Source organism: Mandrillus leucophaeus, unplaced genomic scaffold (assembly GCF_000951045.1).
Source record: "Mandrillus leucophaeus isolate KB7577 unplaced genomic scaffold, Mleu.le_1.0 Scaffold643, whole genome shotgun sequence".
In the NCBI taxonomy this organism is placed as follows: Eukaryota; Metazoa; Chordata; class Mammalia; order Primates; family Cercopithecidae; genus Mandrillus; species Mandrillus leucophaeus.
Window position 1 is genome coordinate 1636795 of NW_012106953.1, and position 8858 is coordinate 1645652.

General features: G+C 35.0%; 1 pseudogene; it reads left to right on the plus strand.

The window, feature by feature from the left end:
- Positions 1-8116: 8116 nt before the first annotated feature.
- Positions 8117-8523, plus strand: LOC105554458 (annotated as a pseudogene).
- Positions 8524-8858: the final 335 nt, after the last annotated feature.

Genomic DNA, 8858 nt, shown 5'->3' on the forward strand with positions numbered 1-8858 from the left:
AAAATATAGAAACATGTTGTATATAAGATAAATATATACATAAATATAAACATCAAGTTGCTTATACTTTCAAGGTTATCTACTGCATTTCTACTCCAACTTATGACAACAAAAGGGTGTAGAAGATATAACCACCTCTCCTTGACCTTAATTGAAGTTTGTGTTTTGAGCTGAAAACTAATCTAAAACCCACATTTTCACTTAGGGTTACAATCTCTTTGAAATATTCAGACTTGAAGATAAAATTGAGTCACCTTCAAAATGACCTGAAACTTTTTTTGCTTCTTTCTCCCTTGTCATAGCCAGCTGAATTTGACATATCTTTGCTAACAACTTTTCCATCCTAATATTAATGCTGTCACACCTCCTTTAAATCTTTGCTTAAATGTGTCCTTCCTCAGGCCTAACTTGAATATCCTATTTTAAAATTTATATACATCCCTGGACTCATTTCCTGTATCCTTCTCTAATTGTTTCTTTCTTGCATCACTTATCAACTGCTTCTTGTCATATAATACACATATTTATTGTATCTGTTGTTTATTATCTGTGACTTTTAGCTAGTATATAAATTCCATAAAGGAATCTTGGTAGACTTTGTCCACTGATATGTCTCAAGCATCTATAAGAGGGCTTGGCACAAAGTAGACATTTAATAAATATATACTTGAATGAATGCATGAATATGTTTCATAGGTGCCTCCTTAGGAAAAAAAACTTTTTTTTTGAGACAGGGTCTCACTCTGTCACCAAGGCTGGAGTGCAATGGTGTGATCATGGCTCACTGCAGCCTCAACCTCCTAGCCCAAGTAATCCTCCCACCTCAGCCTCTCGAGTAGCTGGGACCACAGGCATGCACCACCATGACTGGCTAAATTCTTTTTAATTTTTTGTAGAGATGGGGTTTCACTACTTCACCGAGACTGGTCTTGAACTCCTGGGCTCAAGCAAGCTTACTGCCTCAGCCTCCCAAAGTGCTGGGATTACAGACGTGAGCAACACTGGCCTCAAGAAAATTCTTGATCTGATTTGGCAATGCTCATAAGAACACCATCTAATCACAAGGGAAAATGGTATTCATGGAGACTGTTTTGGGTGAGTGAGTGACTTTCTGAAGAATATGTTCTCTTGGTAAAATATGTGACTACGTTTAGTTCTAAAATATATATTCATTTCTTTGGAATGCTTTCATATTATTTGTGATTTAGAATACCCTACTAGTTCAAACTATAGCATCTGTGTGGTTATACACGAAGATGAAAAACTAGAAACTTTTTTTTTTTGTATTACCCGAATAGAGATCTTTGATCTCTGTGTTTAAATTTCAAAGCTTGAACTCTAGAATCACAGTGCTATGTTCTTAGATGCTATTCCTATATTCCAAAGGTCTTAAGGCAAATGAAATACTGATTTTTTAAAATAAGAAGTGAAGCTAGGGGAAATCTCACAAAACAGTGATATGCTTAGCGGTAATTTGATGGCAGAGTAGAAACATCAACAAAATGCTTCTTTTTTATCTCTCACATTTTAGGGCTACAGTTTCAAAATATGTAGACTTCACATATGTTCCTAGGCCAGCAACATTTACATAAGGTAAACTTGAATAGGAAAATTGAGGGAAAAAAAGAGAGAAGGGGTTGATTGTGAAGTATTGCTCTTCGGAGTCGTACATGGCCCAATTTCTTTAATTAAACCCTTGAAACATAGCTTAAGATGTAATCAGTCAATTCCTTACTGAATGCAGATTCATTAGGAGTATCCAAACAAGTCTAAACTAATGGAATTCACTTGAAAAACAAAAAGCCCAAACTAAACAAGATAAATTAATTAAAGATTTTTGATTAATGACTCATGTTTGTTCTAGAATAAAAGAATTTACTGGATAGTTACCTTCTTCATCTACATTGTATTTTGGTAAATATTTATTGAAACTCTCTTTTCCACAAAGGTTTTAAGGTGGCTCGTAACAAAAGCTACATGAAATTAAAAGAATAAAAGACCCAGAGAAAAGGTTAGACCAATATGCCAATGTTAATAGAATCTTAAGATTTGGCCCCGAGCTTTCTGGCAGCCATATATAAAATTAAACACACCATCAGTTATATCGTTCTCATTATCAGAAAGGATCACATGAGTCTTTCAGAAGAAACAAAAGCTCTTTATGGCATTGAATTACACACAAAATTTCTTACTGAAATTTTATATAAAAGATACAGAGTAATATGTAAAATTACTCTGTAATTTACTTGACCGTTTCTTGTAATAATTAAAAAAATAAAAACAGAGGACACCATCAGAAGTAAGTACATGATCCTTTGGGAGCGCTGGATAGGAATAATTAGCTCAACTTAGGGGTATAAGGTAGGCTTCCTGGAGGAGTTGATACATGAACTTAATATGCGTAAATTATCCAGGTGAAGAAAGAATGGCAGGGAAGCACATTGCAAGCACAGTAAACAGTATACCGATTCTTTGCTCCTCTAGTACTCTGATGTTCAAATAGTTATGACATATTTAATTAGAATTTGGTTTCTTGTTTACATGAGTAATTCAGTAAAAGATGCAGTCACTGCCATTCTAAAAACCTTAATTGAGTAGTTCCATCTTAACCTAAATTTGGCTTGGTTCTCATGAGAAAAGATGGAAATTGGTGAAAACGACGTGTAGGTCATGTAGTTTAACCTATATAATGTGCTCGCAGCTGTCCCTCACACCCTTACAACAATCCTAACATATAAAAAGGCTCTAAGATGGGATTAGGAAAGCATGAAGTCCTCATCAAAAGAACACAAATTAGGTCCTTCATTAGGGGTTAGAGCTTCAGGTGCAAGGAATATGAGGCTTGTAAATGGGACTAGATTGGAGCCTTCACAATCTTTTGATCTTCCATCCCACAACTCTAGAGGAATAACCAGTATGGGAAATTTTCTAGGTCACTCATTCCTATCTTTGGTAGCCAACTATAACCAAGATGATTTCTAGAATAAATAAAGCAGGAATGAATGGCTTAGAATGGCTCCATTTTGAGCCTGTGAGGAAGAGCGAAAGATGTAGATAAGGCTGATATATTTTCAAGCCTGATTCAGTAGAGTAGATGATAAGATGGGAATTTCATATAGCTGATGCTCCAGTTATAGATAAAGATATTCTATTTTCCTAAACTGTCATCTCTGGATGCCTTGATAAACTAGTATAATTGCTGTGGAAGGCAGGATAAAACTTAGAAATTGGGGGTAATGAACATATGAGGACTAATATTTGTATACGTGGATGATCCTCTTTAATACTGTTTTGAACAAGGTGAATCAAATAGATACTTGGAAACAGATTGTTAAGAGGATTTTAAAAGTCTAGTTTTGAACACATCATGCCTTCTTAATTTAAACGGAAGGCTTAAAACCATCAAGTTTACTTGCTGAAATTAATCCTGAGGTGTTAAATAGCTATATGATCCTGGAAATTTATTTAATTTCTTTTTGCTTCAATTTTTACTTCTGTACACAAGTTATAATAGTATCTATCACATAGTTTTTTAAAAATGTGAAATGAGTTAGAACATGCTAAATGCTTCTAATAGTGTTCATCATACAGAAAAAAACTTTTAAGTGTTAATTGTTGTTGAAGTTGCAGTTGTTATTATGCAGAGAAACCCCTGAACATAGAACTTCTCACTTCACTTCTTCACAAAAATAAATATCTGTTGAATGGATGAATGAATGTTTACTTATTTTCACCTTACCATAAAAGTAGCACTTTTTTTTCACTGCTGAAATGGATTTTCTATGGGTAAATGTAATTATCCGGTGTGTAGATTCAAGGAATTTAACACTAAAGGGAATAGGGTGGAAATTGGAGTCTTTTAAGGAAAGATGGAAGGACCATACAGAGTCAGCTAGAGACAAATTCCATCTGATAGCTTTCATTACTTAGGATGTGGACATGTATCCTCACAGTTTCCTCTGTTGTTATTAGTTGCTTGGTGTTTAATACATTTCTAGAGCAGAAAGAAGTAAGAAATAAATATGATGCACTCATCAATAAAAAGATGATGCAGACTACAATAATTTTAAAAAGGATTTATCAAACAATGTAAAGGAAAAGTGTGAGAGGCTAAGGAAAATACAACTAGATGATAAAATGAGATATAGAAATAAAATGGAACGAACAACAAAAAAAGATTAAATAATATCAATGATATACAGAAGTGTCCTCCTTATCTGCGGTTTTGCTTTCCAGTTTCAGTCACCCACGGTCAAGCTCAGTCCAAAAATATTAAATGGAAAATTCCAAGGATAAACAACTCATAACTTCCAAATTGTGTGCTCTTCTAAGTAGCGCCCAGGATGCTAATAATCCCTTTGTTCAGAGTATCCACGTTGTCTCTGCTACCGGCCTGTTAGTAACTTAGTAGCCGTCTTGGTTTATCAGATCACCTGTCACGGTATCTCAGTGCTTGTGTTCAGTAATCCTTATTTTACTTAATAGTGGCTACAAAGTACAAGAGTAGTGATGCTGGTGATTTGGATGTGTCAAAGATACGCTATAAAGTGCTTCCTTGAAGTGAAAGGGTGAACGTTTTTGATTTAATAAGGAAAGAAAAAAGTTGTATGCAGAGGTGGCTAAGATATATGGTAAAAATAAATCTTCTCTCTGTGAAACTGCAAAGAAAGAAAAATGAATCTGTGCATAGTATATATAGAGTTTGGTTCTATCTACAGTTTCAGGCAGCCACTGGGGGTCTTGGAATGTATCTCCTGTGGATAATAGGGGACTAGTCTATAACAAAATAATTATAACCAGAGGACTAAAAGTTGAAATAGTGAAAATAATAAAATAAGATAAAAATGATATGAACATATAACCAATGCCTGATATTAGGAACAGCTAGTAAAGAAATAATAATAAAAAAAAATCAGCTGGGTGAGGTGGAGAGCCTATAGTCCCAGCTACTCGAGAGATTGAGGTGGGAGTACAGCTTGAGCCTAGGGGTTAGAGATCAGCATGAGCTACACAGCGAGACTCCGTCTAAAGAAAAAATTAAAAAGGTTCTCTCAAAGACTCCTTAGCCACAATCGCTTAGAACGCAGACCAGTATTCCTTTACCCCGTTTTATACCTTAATCCTTAAATGTAGTCTTTAAACTACAGCTATCAATTCATACAGATCCAAATTCTTTCCTCGAACATAGCAAAAAGTCAGGTGTTTCCCCACTCTGCCCTCTTGTTTTAAAACTTTAGTTTCTTGATATCATTATTACCGGAAAAGTATCCCATGTCATGTGAGGAAGCGCTCCTCAGACTTTAGTCTCTGTATCCCTTTAGTCGGGCAAAGCAAACAAAAGTAATCTCTGGAAAGAGTGGTGTTGAGCTTGAGAACAAATCAGTAAAATGTTGATTTTTAAAATTATTATGTGCAAAGTATTTTTTCATTGCAAATACAAATATATCAGTGTTTGCGTTTTATAGAAATTCATATTCTGGTTTTTTTTTTTTTTTTGAGACGGAGTCTCGCTCAGTCGCCCAGGCTGGAGTGCGGTGGCAAGATCTCGGCTCACTGCAAGCTCTGCCTCCTGGGTTTACGCCATTCTCCTGCCTCAGCCTCCCAAGTAGCTGGGACTACAAGCGCCCGCTGCCACGCCCGGCTAATTTTTTGTATTTTTAGTAGAGACGGGGTTTCACCATGTTAGCCAGGATGGTCTCGATCTCCTAACCTCGTGATCCGCCCGCCTCGGCCTCCCAAAATGCTGAGATTACAGGCATGAGCCACCACGCCCGGCCCAAATTCATATTCTTTAAAGGTCAGCCAGAATAGGCTCTTAGGATAAATTACACAGAACAGCATTTGGCTAACTATACCATAGGACATCAATTAGGATTATGTGAAAAACACCAAATAAACTTAGAAAATTCCAGTTTCTAAATAAGTTAAACGGCTTTGTTTGCTAGAGAAAACTTCCAAAACACCAATATCTTTTATACTTCTCTAAAAATGGGCTCTAGTACCTTCTATACTAACTTGAAAATGGAATTCCTTTGAGTGTATGTTGCAAAGCCCAAAACTAATATTTCATGACATATACTTTGAGAAACAGTTTCAAGAGAAAGAACTATACAGAGAGGTAGAAATCTAACTCTGTAATCAAGTCTCTACAATGTCTGAATCCAATTGTGTCACTACAGGAATAATAGGAGGAATTCAAAAAGCTTGACAATATATTGAAATGGGAAGAGAAGCATCATATCTGGAAAAGTGATAGAGCTAACTGAACTTTCTTTTTAAAATCTGGACTCTCTGAATGGAGCATTGCATGTTTTTAACTTCAAAAACTTAAAGTAGTTTGAACATGCTTCTTTGAGGTGAAATATGCCTTAATATATATTGAATCTAAAATAAAAGAAAATAAATATACATATGCAATGTCTTATTTATTGAATAACTCACTTCCAGGGTCAGTTAAATTTGGAGATCCAAATCTTTGTCCATTTCTTTTTGAGATTTTCAGTTTTTGTCTATGTCACATGAAGAGTTCGTGTCATTGCACAAGTGCAAATAACTTCTTGAGGAAAGAAAAACTGCTATGAAACATGCCAGTATTTTATGCCCCAACTGAGACATCTGTGCACACAATTGACATTCAGAACTCCCTGGTATACATTATTTCATAAGCCTTTGCATATTTTGCTTTCAAGCCCTATTATTATTGATTTAAAAGAAATGAAACTTTTTTTTTTCAAATATTATCCACTACCTTTGAAATGCTAAAGTGAGAATCTTTGAAATGAGTTTGGAAAAAATCTTGAATAATCCACATCATCATAGACATGTAACACTCAAATGAATTCACTCAGTCACTGCCCTTTAACAGCTGTGTTTTTTCTTATAACCTTTAATTTTAATATTTGCAACTATATTTTAGTGTAGTTATAGTGCCCTCTCTATGAATATACTTTCTGGATTAGAGAAAGGATGCAGAATATTTTTCCATAACAAAGTCATTTGGGTTGAATTGTCAAAATCTAATCCTCATAACACCACTCTCATTTGATTTTGTAAAGTGAAAAAAGACGTCTACTTTAACACACTCAGAGCAGGATTAAGACATCTTTCAAACCTTCTGATCACTCCAAAGATTAACAAAAATGCTTTACTAACTTTAACCAAAAGACCAGATGTAGAATAATCTTCTATTTTTCTAGTAAGTATTGAAAGGCAGGATTATACAAATGGAGACACACATATATAAATGGGGGTGATCTCTCTCTGTATCTCTCTCACTATTCATACATACTTTTTCTTTAGTGCTTTGAAAAGTGACATGTTGCTTTTAGGTTAGTATATGAATCAGTAATGAGTAAAAACTGCTTTGAAGATTACTTAATGTTATATTCATTCATATTGGAGATAATTTTCCTTAATATTTAAGTTTCATGTTTTTCAGGAATAAATGTTAAAAATCAAGTTTAATTTTTAAACATACATAACCTCTGTGCCATTCTGTCTTCACTTCCCATTAGTTCCCAAACAAAGCCCTACACAATCTTTAGTTGATTTCCTTACTGTTTAGTAGAGTAGATGTCCTCTTATATGATGTGAATAGAACTGGTAGTTGGTTAGTTAATTTAAGAAATAAAAATAAAATTTGGTTAAACAGAATTGTGTATGTATATATACATTATATACATACATACTTACATATATAAATTATATTTTTTAACTTAAAACGTAATTTTAAAATTTATTTTTAATGTAAAGTTTATAATGTGCCAGCATTCACAAATCTTTTGATGTTAGGGCCAAGGCCTTTCTTTTTGATATGGTTTTATTCTCTGAAGTCTTTCTTGCATGAATCACATACATAATGCATTTTCTGATTTCAATTTCTGGTTTCACTAAAATGGAATGGAAACTTAAAGACACAAGGCAATTTGAGTGCAAAATCCTCATACTTAATGATCAATTGGTTGATCGGTTGCAATGCTCCTTCGGTTTTTCACATTCTTAATTTCACAGCATCTAAAAATTGTTTATTGTAAAACATATTAAATACACAAAATATAAATAAAGTGTCTTCTGTGATGCTGCCTATGAAGGTGGCAGTCATCTCCTATTCAGCATCATGGCCATACTCAGAACCCTCATAGAGCCCAACATTGTCATAAAGAGGACCAAGAAGTTCATCATCAGGACAGATGAATATGTCAAAATTAAGTGTAACTGGTGGACACCTGGAGGTATTAACAACAGGGTATGCAGAAGAGTCAATGGCCAGAACTTGATGTCCAACACTGGTTATGGGAGCAACAAGAAGACAAAGCACATGCTGCCTAGTGGCTTCCGGAAGTTCCTAGTATCCAGCGTCAAGGAGCTGGATGTGCTGCTGCTGTGCAACAAATCTTACTGGGCTGAGATTGCTCACAATGTTTTCTCAAAGAGGAACCACACAGCCATCATGGAACAGCAACCTAGCTCATCATCAAAGTCACCAATCCCAATATCAGGCTGCACAGCAAAGAAAATGAATAGACAGGTTGTATGCACGTTTTACTTGTGTTTAAAGAAAACCATAAAAACTGCCAAGATAAGATAACAAATATTGGCATATGCAACAACTAGGTTAAGAAACAGAACACTACCAGTACCTTAAAAGCTCTCTTTGTTCCCCAGAGGCAACCATTAGGCTGGCTTTTATAGGAATCAGTCTCTTGCTTTTCTTTGCGGTTTTTCCAATCTGCATTATAACCCAAAAAGTATCTGAGACAGGTCTCAATCAATTTAGAGGTTTATTTTGCTAAGGTTATGGACTATGACCTGTGACACGGCCTCAAGAGGTCCTTCCTGACAACATGGGCCCAAGGTGG